Here is a 12,958-nt window from a genome sequence, read left to right as displayed (position 1 = left end):
GGAGGTATGTAAATGATATGTCTCTATCACATTGCCTTAAATTTACTTTTTCTGCACTACTGTGAATGTGAAAAACTAATTCCAGGAATACTAATTTGTTCATTTCAGTTCCCACACTTAATAGATTTTGTTGTTCTTCTTCTTTGTTTTGTCTTTTTTCTTTTTCTTTTTTTTTTTTTGTTTTGTTTTGTGCACAGTAATCGGTGTACTGAGTCTTTTATCTATTTTTCTGTTTTGTCCTGGACACATGGAAACACATCTGTAAAAGTTGAATATAGGAATATCAGTACTCTGTAGGTCTTTCTGTGGATTTATCCACCATGTTTTAAGTTAAACTGCAGGGTTAATTTGTGTTGCAAATTCTTTCATTATGTGAGCTTGTCTACAGGATAGAAAACATCAAAAAAAAGTTTTATTTGAGGAAGTATTGTGAGTTTTCTGCTTTGCTTTTGCAAAGGATATGAAACAATGAAAAAGCACAAATACTAAAACCTGTTAACATGAAGGATATAGTCTCTCTAAAATCTAGGTAGCATTTTCTTGCATCTAAATCCATATTCTATGAATCTTTGCTGTGACAAAAAATTGTAACTGCTCTGGTGGAGAGTGGGACAGGAAGTCACAGAGAGCAGAAACTGTCTGTTATCTTTTTCTATTTCTATCCTAACACTTATGGAGGGAAAACTCTTTTAGGAGTATTTTATTCTTATTCCTATTTTTATAACTACTTTATAATTTTTTAAACCCTTAGGTTAATCATACAAGCATTTGAAATGAAACAGACCCTGTAAGTGAGCAGTGGTGCATGTTGCAGGTGTGTAGGCATCAGAGAGCATTTTCCTTTTCTCACCTGCCTGACCCTGACCCTGACCCTTCTGCAGCCTCCTCAGCCTCTCCTCGACTCCTTCCTGCCAGATGTGTCTCCCTGCCCAAGCCTATGCTATTTAGTGATGGTTTTCTCAGGCTGTGGGGAGTGGAAACCTTATTTTCCAACCCTGTGTCCTTTAAAAAGGACTGGGTTGCCACAGTTACAGATTACACCTGTGCAGGATGGTGCTTACACAACCACACAGTGGGAGCTCAGATTACTCCTGGATACAAGTTTTCTTTTATCTATCCCATTCTTCAAGCCTAAAACCTATTTTATCACCTTATTTGGATCTTCAGGTTAAAGTGGACATTTTCACCTTAACTTCAGTCTTCTTAGTATGCATATTTTTTAAGACCATGCTTGTTTTTCATATTGGTTCAGGAGGCTCAGTGACTGCTCCTGCTCTGCACTGCCCTAACAGAGACTTTAGTAAGAAATACAGCATCTCTGTATGACTTTGGGTGGGCAGTTATGTTAGAAGGAGAAAAAATTCCTCTGCTGCTGCGTGCTGGTCACTGAAGGCAGGCTGTAAGTCTGTAATCTGGTTATTTTACCATTTTCCCAACCACTGAGGCAGACAGTCATGCAGTGCCTTTAGCTCATAGATCTGATTTATCAATTAGGCCAGAAGGATTTATTTTCAGTTTGCAAAGTGAATCCACTCAGCACAGAGGGTGGAAGGGAGCATGTTCAGATGGTGAAAACTGATGTGGTTTGTTCTTGGCTCCTCAGCATGCCCATGCTTGAGAGGGCAGTGCAGATACAGGACAAGATCAGCAAATGTCTGGAGTATATTAGCCTGGGCTATGTACCAACCCATCTTACCCAAGCTCTCCAAAAGGCCTCTGAAATCAGCAGAGCCTTGTTAGTGTGAGACTGTGTGCAAAAGGCAAAGCCCACCAGACTTGGATCTATGCCACTGGAGCATGGGACCAGCTTAGAGCACCCTGCCCTGCTGGTAGAGCCACTGCAGGATGAGATATTCACCCCTGCAGTGATTTTGAATTCATCCTTTATTCATAACGTGGCACTGCAGCTGAGGGATACTGGGGTAAATGTTACTGCTCTTCATGCCAAAAGACATCTGAGTTGTGCTTGTAGCTGGGAGAAGAAATGTGTTTGAATCTTTTGAAAATTATATACAGGTGTATTTGGTGAGCTGGGATTTGGATGCTGTAGGTGATGAGGAAACCACAGAGATATTAAAATTAAATACGTTGCTGCTTCAAGGCGGGCTTGTTTAGCCACAGAACAGTTCCCTGCTAGTGAAGGAACTAGTGGATTATGGGCTTTGGTGGAGAAGGAGTTTTGTGCAATCTTTGAGTATCTATCTCTTAATATGACATTTTAACTTCAAATCTCTGGTTGAGAAACAATGAAAATCTATTGAGCAAAAAAGAGCAAGCAAAATCCTCCACCTTTAAACTAGATGGAAAGGCCAAATTAAACCAGCTGAGCTGGTAACCTTTCTGTTCTCCAGCTTTCCTCAGTATTATAAGAAATTCAAAACCAACAAAAAAAATCACATAGGTTATCATAATGTAGGAAAACATTCCTTTTCCTGATGAGGGTCATAACTTTGCATCTTGACTGAATAATAATGAATCAAGTTAAGAGTATTAACTAAAAAACTAAGTCTAAGTTTTAATTAAATCCACAGCAGTTGCTATTTTTCAATGTACATGGGAAGAGGCAGAGTGTGATATATTTCCTTGATTGAAGAATTTTCAAGTTCCAGCTGGACAGCACTTTAATTAACTTCATCTTCTTCCTTTTCTCAGCTGAGGTCTCATTCCATTATGATTCTGAATCAATCTTAAATGTAACATTTTGGAAAAGACAGCTTTCTCACTGTGTGAATGCTAAACGTGTTTTTTTCTTCAGTAGGCTGAAAACCTTCAAACTTGGTGTCCTTAAGGTTGTGGTGGCAAATGTGGGGATGTGGAAAAGCTAGAGTGAATGTGGGGAGGCCAGAGCAAAGGTGAAGGATGTGGGAAGTGTGTCCCATAGAAGGCTGGAGTGCAGCACATGCTTTTAATGGAACTACTTCTGTTTCTTCTGTTTGCCAGCTGTAGTGTGGCACTGGGGATCTGCTCAGTAAAATGATAACACTTGCACAACAAACTGTTTGTCCCTGGCTGGTTGACAAACTGAGAGCAGCAGTATCACTGCTGAACAAGAGCCCAGAGTGTCCTCCTTGTCATCCTCTCACATGAGCTAATTGCCAACAGCCGAAAGACAGCAGCTATTTCACAGGTTAAAGTGGAAAGAATTTGTGGCAAGTAGCCGAGAGCCCAGCTCGAGGTTTTCCTCAAGTCTGCTGAAGGATGTGGATAAGTCTTCATGAGGGCTTTGCACAACACAGGCAAAAGGCTGGAGGAAGGGACTTGTCACTAGTGGCAGCCAACACCGATCCTTCCTTCCCTGACAGCCACTGGAAATGTATTTTATACACATTTCAGTGGGTAAAATATGACAGGTGCTATGCATGTAGTAACAATAATTTATCTTCTCAAACAGTTTAGATTTCAGGAGAGTGATACCAGCCAAATGGGTTTGGCCTTTGTAAACTGATCTGTTGGGAAGCTTCCACTGGAAAGACAAGTGCAGTGCGTGGGTATCCACACCATGTTTTAGAGCTGTGACTTTATCTCTACTTGGAAATGGCAGAATTAAGACAGACAGGGTGTCAGCAGACTAATAACATCTAAACCAGGCAGTTGTCTGGGAGTTTGGCACATCAGAGAAGTCATGCCACAGCATGTCACGTGTAATGTTAGGGAACATGATATTTCAATTATTAAATCAAGGTTGAAGCTTAAAGATGGTATTTTTTCCTCTGGATTTGGGTTTAGTGAGTTTTCCTTTTCTTCCCCTTGTCAGTATTGTAGATAGGACAGCTTAGGTCTCAGTGTTTATTTTTGAAGGCTTCCAATTATCTAATTTATTTGGATTATTACAGTTGGAGTCACTAAGATCTCAGAGGTAATACCATTACCAATTTATTTATTTTTATTTCTTTTTGTTGGTGCTGCTTGTAGTGTTAATTCTAGGACAAAAGAAGAGGAAGCTTTGAGTGGAGATGTAGTTGTTTACCTTGCTCTCTTCCTTGCTGAGACAAAGTATGGCAGTGCTGCAGTGCAGTGATGCTCGAGCTGGCATTAAAATAGTTATGTTGGGCACTGGAAGCATGCTGGCTACAGCACAGTGAAGTCAAGTACATTCTGATTTTCCCTGCCAAAAGGCTTAGCAACTCGGCCACCAATGAACCAATAATAGACAGCAGTGTCTGCATAGGATTTTATGGGGGTGTTGTGGTTTAACCCCAGCTGGCAACTTAGTCCCACACAGCTACTCACTTACTCCTCACCCTGCCTCAAAGTGGGATGGGAAGGAGAATCTAGAGGGAAAAAGTAAAGCTTATGTGTTGTGATAAGGACAATTTCAGAATAGAAATGAACTAAAATATAATAATAATAATAAAAATAATAGAGAGAGAGAGAGAGAGAGAGAGATAAAAAGCCTAAAAGACAAATAATACATAGTTATTCATCACCCACTGATTGGTACCCAGCCCATCCCTGAGCTGCAATCAGCCCCTTTCTGGATAACTCCCCCAGTTCATACAGGGGGCATGATGTTCTGTGGTGTGGAATATCCCTTTGGTCAGATTGGGTCAGATGTCCCAGCTATGTTCCCTTCCAGCTTTTGTGCAGCTCCACACTGTCAGAGGACAGACATAAAAGTCCCTAACTTAAGGCAAACACTACTTAGTAACAACCAAAACATCAGTGCGCTATGAACAGTATTGCCATACTGAATTTAAAACTCAGCACTGTGTCAGCTACTAGGAAGAAAATTAACTCTGTCCCAGCTGAAACCGGGACAGGCAGAGTTTGTCATGCTGCTTTTTTTCGTGTTCCCCACATTGCTACCCCTCTTGCTTCTGCAGCCTGGTGTATCTCTTTTCTAATTTCAAAGCTATTTCTCAAAGGGTCTGTGCAAGAATTCCCATGGTAGATACCTCGCGCAGAACACAGGAGTTGAGTTGAATGAGAAGATGGGATGGATTGTGGTGGTCAGGGGCAGAGCTCAAGCCACAGCAACTCAGCTGTCCCCTTTTGCTCCCCTCCCTTGCCCATGCCTGTTCTCTCATTTATCTTGATCACCTCCCTTTCTCTCTCTGTGTCTACTCTCAGATAATTTTGTACCCTGGTTACTTTTTCCTCACGAGTCTCTTTTGCTACCTCTGTATCCAAACTTGGTGTTTTTGGTAGGGTTGCCTATCCAATCATTTAGCAGTCCCTGGGGACCAAGCGTTTACTCTTCATAATGTCTTTGTTCTCTCCTCTGCTATATGTGAGATTCCACAATAGAATTACAGTAATTTCACGACTATAAAGGTGCACTCTTTTGACTAAAATTTTGATCTAAACCCGGAAGTGTGGCTTATAATCTGGTGCACTTTATATATGGACAAAGTTCAGAAATTTGCCAACCCGGCAGTGCAAGCCGCGAGCCGAGTCGCGAGGGGGGGCCGCGTTGCCGGAGCCTGGACCTGCGGGAGCTGTGGCCGTGAGGTGGGAGCTGGGAATCCCAATCCACAGCCGTGCAGCGGGAGCCCTGAGCCCCGAGCCGTGCCAGCCGGTGCTGGGGGTGGGAGTGCCAGGGCCTGCGGCATGGGGAAGGCGCCTGGGGCTGTGTTTAAAGGCTACACGGATCTGTGAAAAATGTTTGCAAATTGAGCTCCTGTCAACCTGTAAACCCTGCGATCACGCGATTCCATTACTAATTCATTACTTTGTTGCACGCGGATCCTCCCTGCAAAAAGAAAGTGCGCCTTATAGTCCGGTGCACCTGATATATGGACAATGTTTGGAAATTTACCGACACCCAGAAGTGTGCCTTATAGTTGTGAAATTACTGCATTTATGTTGGAAATGGCCACTGAGTCCAATCTTTACCCTAACACTGCCAAAGCCACTACTAAACCATGTTCCTAAGTGTCACATCCACACTTTTAAATATTTTAAATACTTCCAGGGTAATACCCTCCCTGGGCCACTTGTTCCAATGCTTAGTTACTCTTTTAGTGAAGAAAGTTTTCCTAATAGCCAATCTAAACCTCCCACTTTGGCCATCTTCCCATTTTAACCATCTGTGAAATTTGGTCATCCTTCATGGTATTATTTGTAACACTTGTTAACTTCCTGCTCTGTTTTCTGCCTTGTCCAGTAATTTCTCATGGTTAGCTCACTGAGCTGAACCTCAGGGCATGTCCCAGCCTTTTGCCAAGTGTGCCTTCTCAGCTGGAAGGGAAGACTCCCAGCATGGTCACACATGGTGACATTCAGATGGCCACTGATGAAACCATATAAGAGATTGGAGAAGACAGGAAGAGTCAGAGACCCTTGTTGAACAGGAGGATGTGGCAGGTTGAGCCACAGAGAAGTCAATCCACAGAAGGTCAGTCCTCAGATGCATGCACACAGGGACAAGGAAGAGTTCAGCTGCTGAAGGAACTGTGGAGGGCATCAGCTGCTTTGCAGTTGAAGTGATAATTAGCACCCCTGGGAAATGAGGCAGCAGGAGAGGAGGGAAGGACCACTAACCTGGCACTCAGAACTCCTACAGTCAGGAGGGACTGCTGACATGCACCAGGGGAGGTTTAGACTGGACATCAGAGAGCACTTTGCCTAGAGGGTGGTCAAATACTGGAATGGGCTTCCTGGAGAGGTGGTGGATGTCTCTAAATGTCAGCATGTAAGAGACATTTAGAGACATAACAACATATATTACCTTTTGGTCAGGTCTGAAGTGCTCAGCCAGTTGAATAAGATGTTCCTTGTAGGTCCTCTACAAGTGTCATAGTGAGCTCTAAACATGTTAGGATTGGACAGAAAGGCTATTTCTAATGAAGACAGGAATGAGTGTCTGAAATGTACTCCCAAAAGTTTTTTGAGCACAGCAATCCCCAATACCAACTAATGAAGTTTACAAGGCAACTTGATCAAGTATAAGTAAATGTGTTTGCAAGAGTGTTTTAAATTTGTGATGTGCCTGTGATTTGATTTTGATATCTAATGCTTAAATTTCTTCATAGATTTTTAATAATAGAAAATACAGACAAAAAATAAAATGTATAGTTTCATTCTAAATGGCTGTTTGTTTTCTGTGATTTTCATGACATATTTTCTTTTTATTAGTAGTAGCATTATTATTGAGGGTTTGAAGTGTAGAAAGAGAAGTTTTGCTTTAACTTCGAAGTTTCAACCTAGTTCTATTGTTTATGAATTAAATCCAAACTTTTCTGAAGTGCTGACAAGAAGGAATACTAAGAAACAACTTCATCTTTTCCCCCACCACCACTTTTATTTCTTCTAATAGCCTGCTGTGCTTCCCTCAGGAGCTGAAGACCTTGCCATAAATTTTAATTCCTACAAAAAGGAGGCCTGATCTGAGTTTTCTAGAACTAAACATGTATCTCAAGCAATTTTCATGTTTTCATGATTTTGCTTTCCTGAAAAATTACATTCAGCATCAGAGAAATGTGTTTAGTAAACAATGTTCTTTTAGGCAGTGGAAGAAGAATTGGTAATTTAATTAAAAATACAAAAAAAAGATAGGGGATTGTGAACAAAATTATTACTGGCAGAATAGCCTATAATACCAAGAAAATTTTAAACTACCTATTTTAAAACTGAGAATTTAGACCTGGGTGAAGTGAAAGACAATTTTATTTAGTCCCAGCCCAAGGTGTGGAGGAGAACAGAGTCCTGAAAAGCACAAAGCATTTATAAAACTTCATTAGTATTAAAAAGCCCCTCCTAAACACATCTGAGTGTTTAACTTTTTCTTTGTTCTTATCATTAAAAATGAGGTGAGAGAAGAATGAAAAATGGAAATGCTGCAATTTAAGACTCATGTTTAACAGTTTGATTAAAAATTTGAAGATAAGATTTAGAATCTTGGCATTTAAATAATCAGCTCCTTCTGCTATCCTTTGCTGAAGGAAGTGCTGGATGTGGGTATAAAATGAGGATAAAATATGGTATTAATTTGCACTGAAGTAGCAAATATTCTACAGAAGTCTCAGGTCATTAATCTATCTTCCAGCTAAGGGAACTACATTAATAGCTTATGGGATTTACAGGGCAGGCTTCAATTTAATGGTTCACCCAAAGTTTGGGAAAAATAGGAAAGGGCAGGATACTGGAGAATACGTTATATCTTGATGCATTAAAATCAATGGCAAAATTTTCTTGGCCTAAAATGGCCTCTAGATAGTTTCTAATTTCCGTGCTGCTGCTGCTGAACGTTAATTGCCTGTCTGCAAAGTGGAAGGAACCATATTTTCCTGACAAGTGTTAAAACTGACCGTAATCTTCACAGCTCTGTCTTGAATAGGAAAATAATCTGAATTAACATTAAGCTTTAATTGCATTTTTGGAGATGAATGGGATGGGGGTTGAGATTTTTCAGTGTGGCCTCAGCCTAGAAAAAGACCCATATTTGCAGTGAATTAACAGAAGGTGACTGCAGGGTCACAAAATTTCATTTGCAGTATTTTCTAAGCAGTTTTCATCATCATAGTCCTAACTGTGTTTTGTCACTAGTCACTATGTTCTTTAAACTATAATATTTCCCTGGGCTCTGAAGCCAGATGAGAAACTCCTTTTTTATTTCTTGCTGTTGGAGATAGTGGCTACCTTTGTAAATGGTAAGAGGGATGCATTGTACAATTTGCAGCTGATTCATGAAAAGCCTTGGAAAAAGAACTGGGGAATAATATTGTAACTTAATATCTGAAATTCTGTATTCACAGAGGAGAGTCACTAGTACAGCACCTATAAATCAGTGTTGGGGCAGTGCATCATCAGATATGCAACCTTTTTTAGGGTGATAATTCCAATAATTTGGGTATTGACCTTGTTCTATGTTGTACTGACTTGTAATCTGTGTTTTTCTGAGTGATCCCCACAGGTGGGACATTTCTAATGTGAAGTCACACTGTGAGACACCTCTGAGTGTGCTGGGAAGATGGGATTATAAATATTCATTGCTCTTGCAACCTTGGGCAATGAATGTTTCAAATTTTATAAGCTAAGCAGAACTGGGCCTAGTCAGAGAGAAAAGAAAACCTCAAAACTTTGGAAATTGCAGGTGATAAATGAAGCAGAATGGGTAAGAAAATGAGAGGTTTTCTGCTAGGCTGATTTTGAGCCAACATGCTAATTTGATTAGGAGAAGTACATAAGCACACTATAAAATCTAATCACTTATGACAAAACCAAGTCAGGGTGGATTTCCCTCCCTTGGAAATGCAATATCTGTTCTGTGATCCACTCTCATCACTGAAGAACCAACCACCATCAGCTGTAGATTCATGCCACAGTTTGCCTCCAAGGTGTGAGGAACAAGCCAGGGTGCTGCCAGCCTCCCCCGTGCTGTCCCTCCCTTCCCATGGTGGGACCCCCATTACCAGCCATGGGAACACAATTGGAGAAGTGAACACATCAAGGGCCTGGAGAAGAATCTGGCTTGGGTCACATATAATGCAGTTTCTTTCAACCACATGTCTGGCAAACCAGGGATAAAGGGCAGCAGGATCTCATTTCATTCCTTTCTTGCTAAATTTGCCCAGGTACAGAAGAAGGACTTGGTCATGCTTGGCTACCACCCCTGCTCTGCAGTGAGACATGGCAAAGCCCAGTCCTCAAGCCTCCTTCCTGAGATCAGGTACAAATGTGTTTGGGGTTTTTTGTTGCTTAAAGAGTACAGTAATTTCACGACCATAAGGCGCACCGGACTATAAGGCGCACGTTTTTTTTGCAGCGAGGCCCTGCCCCCAGCTCACCCCGTGCGGTTGCTGGCCGAGGCCACGCCTCAACCTGGCAGCCATTGGCCCCCGGGCCCGCCTCCACCCGGTAGGGGCGGTGCCGTGAGCCACCGAGCCACCCTGGACCCGGCAGCCATGGGCCCCCGGGACTGCCTGGACCCAGGAGCGGGGGCGCCGCGGGGCTCCTAGCCCACCTTCACCCGGCAGCCGTGGGCTCCCGGGACTGCTTCCACCCAGGAAGGTAGGTGCCATGGCCCCCCTAGCCCACATTCACCTGGCAGCCATGGGGCCCCGGGACTCCCTGGACTGGAGAGGGGCGGTGCCTCGGGCCCCCTGGCCCGCCTCCACCCGGCAGGGGCAGCGCCGCGGGCCTCCAGGCCCGCCCCCAGCCGGCTGCTGTGGCACTTCCGGCTCCCCCCACAGCTCTCAGCTCACACTTCCGGTTTGGCAAATTTCGCCGCTTTGTACATCAGATAAGGCGCACCGGACTATAAGGCGCACTTCCGGGTTCGAGGGAAAATTTAAGTCAAAAGGGTGCGCCTTGTAGTCGTGAAATTACTGTAGCTTTGCAGATAAAACATCCCAAAGAAAACTATAATCTTACATGCCTCCCCTGACCACTGACAGAGTCTGCAGGTATATGGGACAGGTTCCACCAGGCTCATGGCATCTCCCAGTGGAGCCTGAAAATCATCACCCAGTGCAGCTCAGAGTGTCACTGTTTCCCCACTGGCTTGGTACTCCTGCAGTGTCCCTTCTGGCACAGTGAATTTCCAAATGTCTGCACCCCTGGCTATTGAGGGCCCATCCTTCTCACTTCCTCTCTCCTTTTTGTTGATTTTGTTTTCTTTAAACCAGGAAAGATCACATATCAGTATGTTCTAATATCAAAAAGTCATCATACTTTTACAAAATTAAATCACTGTTTCCAGTCAGCTCTGGAGTTCTCCTTTAAAGCACAAAAAGCCTCTCCAGAAGCAGCATGAATTCAGTGGAGAAACTGGGGATGACTGCCTTGAGGGCTACTGCAGGAGGGAATTCTGTCACAGTGGAACATGGTGCCATGAAATATAAAAAAGGACTCCATGCAAAGTCTTCTGCTAAAGCCTTTTTTTCCTCTCCATGTGAGATCTTGGTCTTGCTGGGGGAAAACCAAGAAGAGAATTTTGAAATAAAATGGATGAGAATTTGATAATCCCCAATGGCCTATTTTCTTGTAAGATTATGGAATTGTGCAGATCTGTGTGTTTTTTATAATGACTAGAGTATGAGAGTGCCTAAATATGTACAGCTGAGACAGCCAGAGCAGGAGCTGATTCTGGGACTCCTCCCTCTCTTTCTTGCTATTTCTTTTAGAGAAGCAGGATTTTATTGAAAACTCCTGGAGAGCATTCTTCTATCACTTTCATTTTAAGTTCCATGTACTTTAACTTTTGGAAGGTCTTATCCCTCTGCCCAGGGGCAACCAGTCTAGGATGGGATCCTCAGGATTATCTCTGTGAAACACAGCAGGTAGTTCCTCTATTTTTGTCGTTATGCCAATTTTCTATCCTTTCCCAGTGTGCCAGTTTATGAAACTGAAGTGTAAAATAAACAGTGAAATTCTGGAAATTATAAAAATGATCCTTTTAACAATTTTTATTATTATCATTAATGTAAAACAAGAGGGGAAATGGGGAAATGCTTTAAACTCTTCTCCCTGTTGGAGAGACAATAATGCTGGACCTTTCTTTTTGATGCCATAGGCCCAAATAATAATATTTCTGTAAGATACCCTCCTTCTGCTCAGGGCTTTTTAATGGGGATTAAAAACATCTTCTTCCCAGAAAATATACTGTGTACTTGAACAAAGTACAAAGCAAGTGGAGAGATGGTTAAAGTCACAAAAATCTTTGCCCCAGGATCTGGCCAGCAGCTTGTCCCCCCTAAGCTTATGGGATGACTCATGTGCATTTATTTGCATTCCCTGTGCTTCACACAGCATCTGCTGCTACACTTTTTGTTGAAGGATTTTGTCTTTGAACAGCTGGTGACAACCCACTTCCTCTTACTTTGTTCAGCAAAGATTTTTCAATTGTTTCTTGTTGTTTTGATGTGAGACCCAGTGTTGGAAAAACAAGCCCATTTACCCTGATTAGAACCAGCCCTTTAAACACTTGCCAATTAACAACCCATTTTTTATTTTTCTTAGGTCCAAGAAATACTTTCTCTTTCTCTCCTTTCACTTTATTCAGCTGCAATTCCACATCAGCAGAACAAAATCAAACCCTTCTTATATAAACTGTTATTAATATTTCCCTTTTTCTCCCCATTCCTTTTGTTCTACAGAGCTGGAGAGGAGGGCATCCTTTGCCTTCTTCAGGCTAATCTTAATTAGTTTGATGTCATGATAATCATGCTCCCTCCTTACACTGCCACTATGCATGTGCCACTGGCATACACATCTGCCTTGCTGGAAAACAAACAGAGCATCACATTAGCAACAATGGTATAAAAAAAATGATTAATTTTTGTTGATACCAATTCTATTAACAGGCATTAAGAAACATAACTTAATGTGCATGTGTTTTAGCAAAATTAGACATGGTCTGGTTTATGCCAGTCAAGTACATTCAGTGAAGTCTTCTTTCAGGGATTTGATCTGTATCTATGAAATCAAACACTATGGTTTTATCATTTTTAAAAAAGGTATGTACTAAAATTGAGCTGAATGCTGAGCTACTGTTTCTATTCTTTGTTCTCTCCTTCAACACATCCAAATCTCCTTGCCAAGGACCACTTTTTTTGGATAAATATTTTAAGGAATTCTAAACCTTTAAATGAGATCATCTTGTTTCCATTTTTGAAAACACAATCACTTATCTTAGACAAATCCAGGAGTAGTTACTCAAAAAACTGCATATAATCCAATCAGCCCTAAAGGTAAGGGCTCTTCTGCTTTAAAATTCTTGCTGTATTTGTTACTGATTCAATGACTTTGCCATTCTGCAGGAATTTTCCAAGTGGGGGGAGTTTCCTCTTTTCATAATTCAAGTTGAAGTTACAATCTATTTTTTAGCCTGTACTGTTTATTCCAATGAATAATATCTGATCATATCTTGACCTGTACTTTGCCAGTCCCTTCAAGCATAGATTTACTTATGGTGTGTGGCTGTTTGCATGTTCTGCACCTCTCTGCAGAGGTGGCTTTGCCATCTGCTGCTACTCTGAGCTGAGTTTTCCTTTGCAAATGCCACAAAGCATCTCAC

At 41.9% G+C, this 12,958-nt stretch overlaps 1 long non-coding RNA gene across 4 annotated transcripts in view; it reads left to right on the top strand.

Moving 5' to 3' along the window:
- The window catches only part of LOC116992427, a 271,630-nt gene that overhangs the window by 135,903 nt on the left and 122,769 nt on the right, over positions 1 to 12,958 (top strand). For all 4 annotated transcript variants that reach the window (XR_004417042.1, XR_004417044.1, XR_004417041.1 and 1 more), the window contains one exon: positions 9,516 to 9,610. This is a non-coding gene — a long non-coding RNA (uncharacterized LOC116992427). The remainder of the gene's footprint in view (positions 1 to 9,515; positions 9,611 to 12,958) is intronic.

Source organism: Catharus ustulatus, chromosome 2, assembly GCF_009819885.2.
Source record: "Catharus ustulatus isolate bCatUst1 chromosome 2, bCatUst1.pri.v2, whole genome shotgun sequence".
Lineage (NCBI taxonomy): Eukaryota > Metazoa > Chordata > Aves > Passeriformes > Turdidae > Catharus > Catharus ustulatus.
The sequence above is the reverse complement of the archived record's forward strand: the minus strand, read 5'-3'. Positions and strand labels throughout refer to the sequence as shown.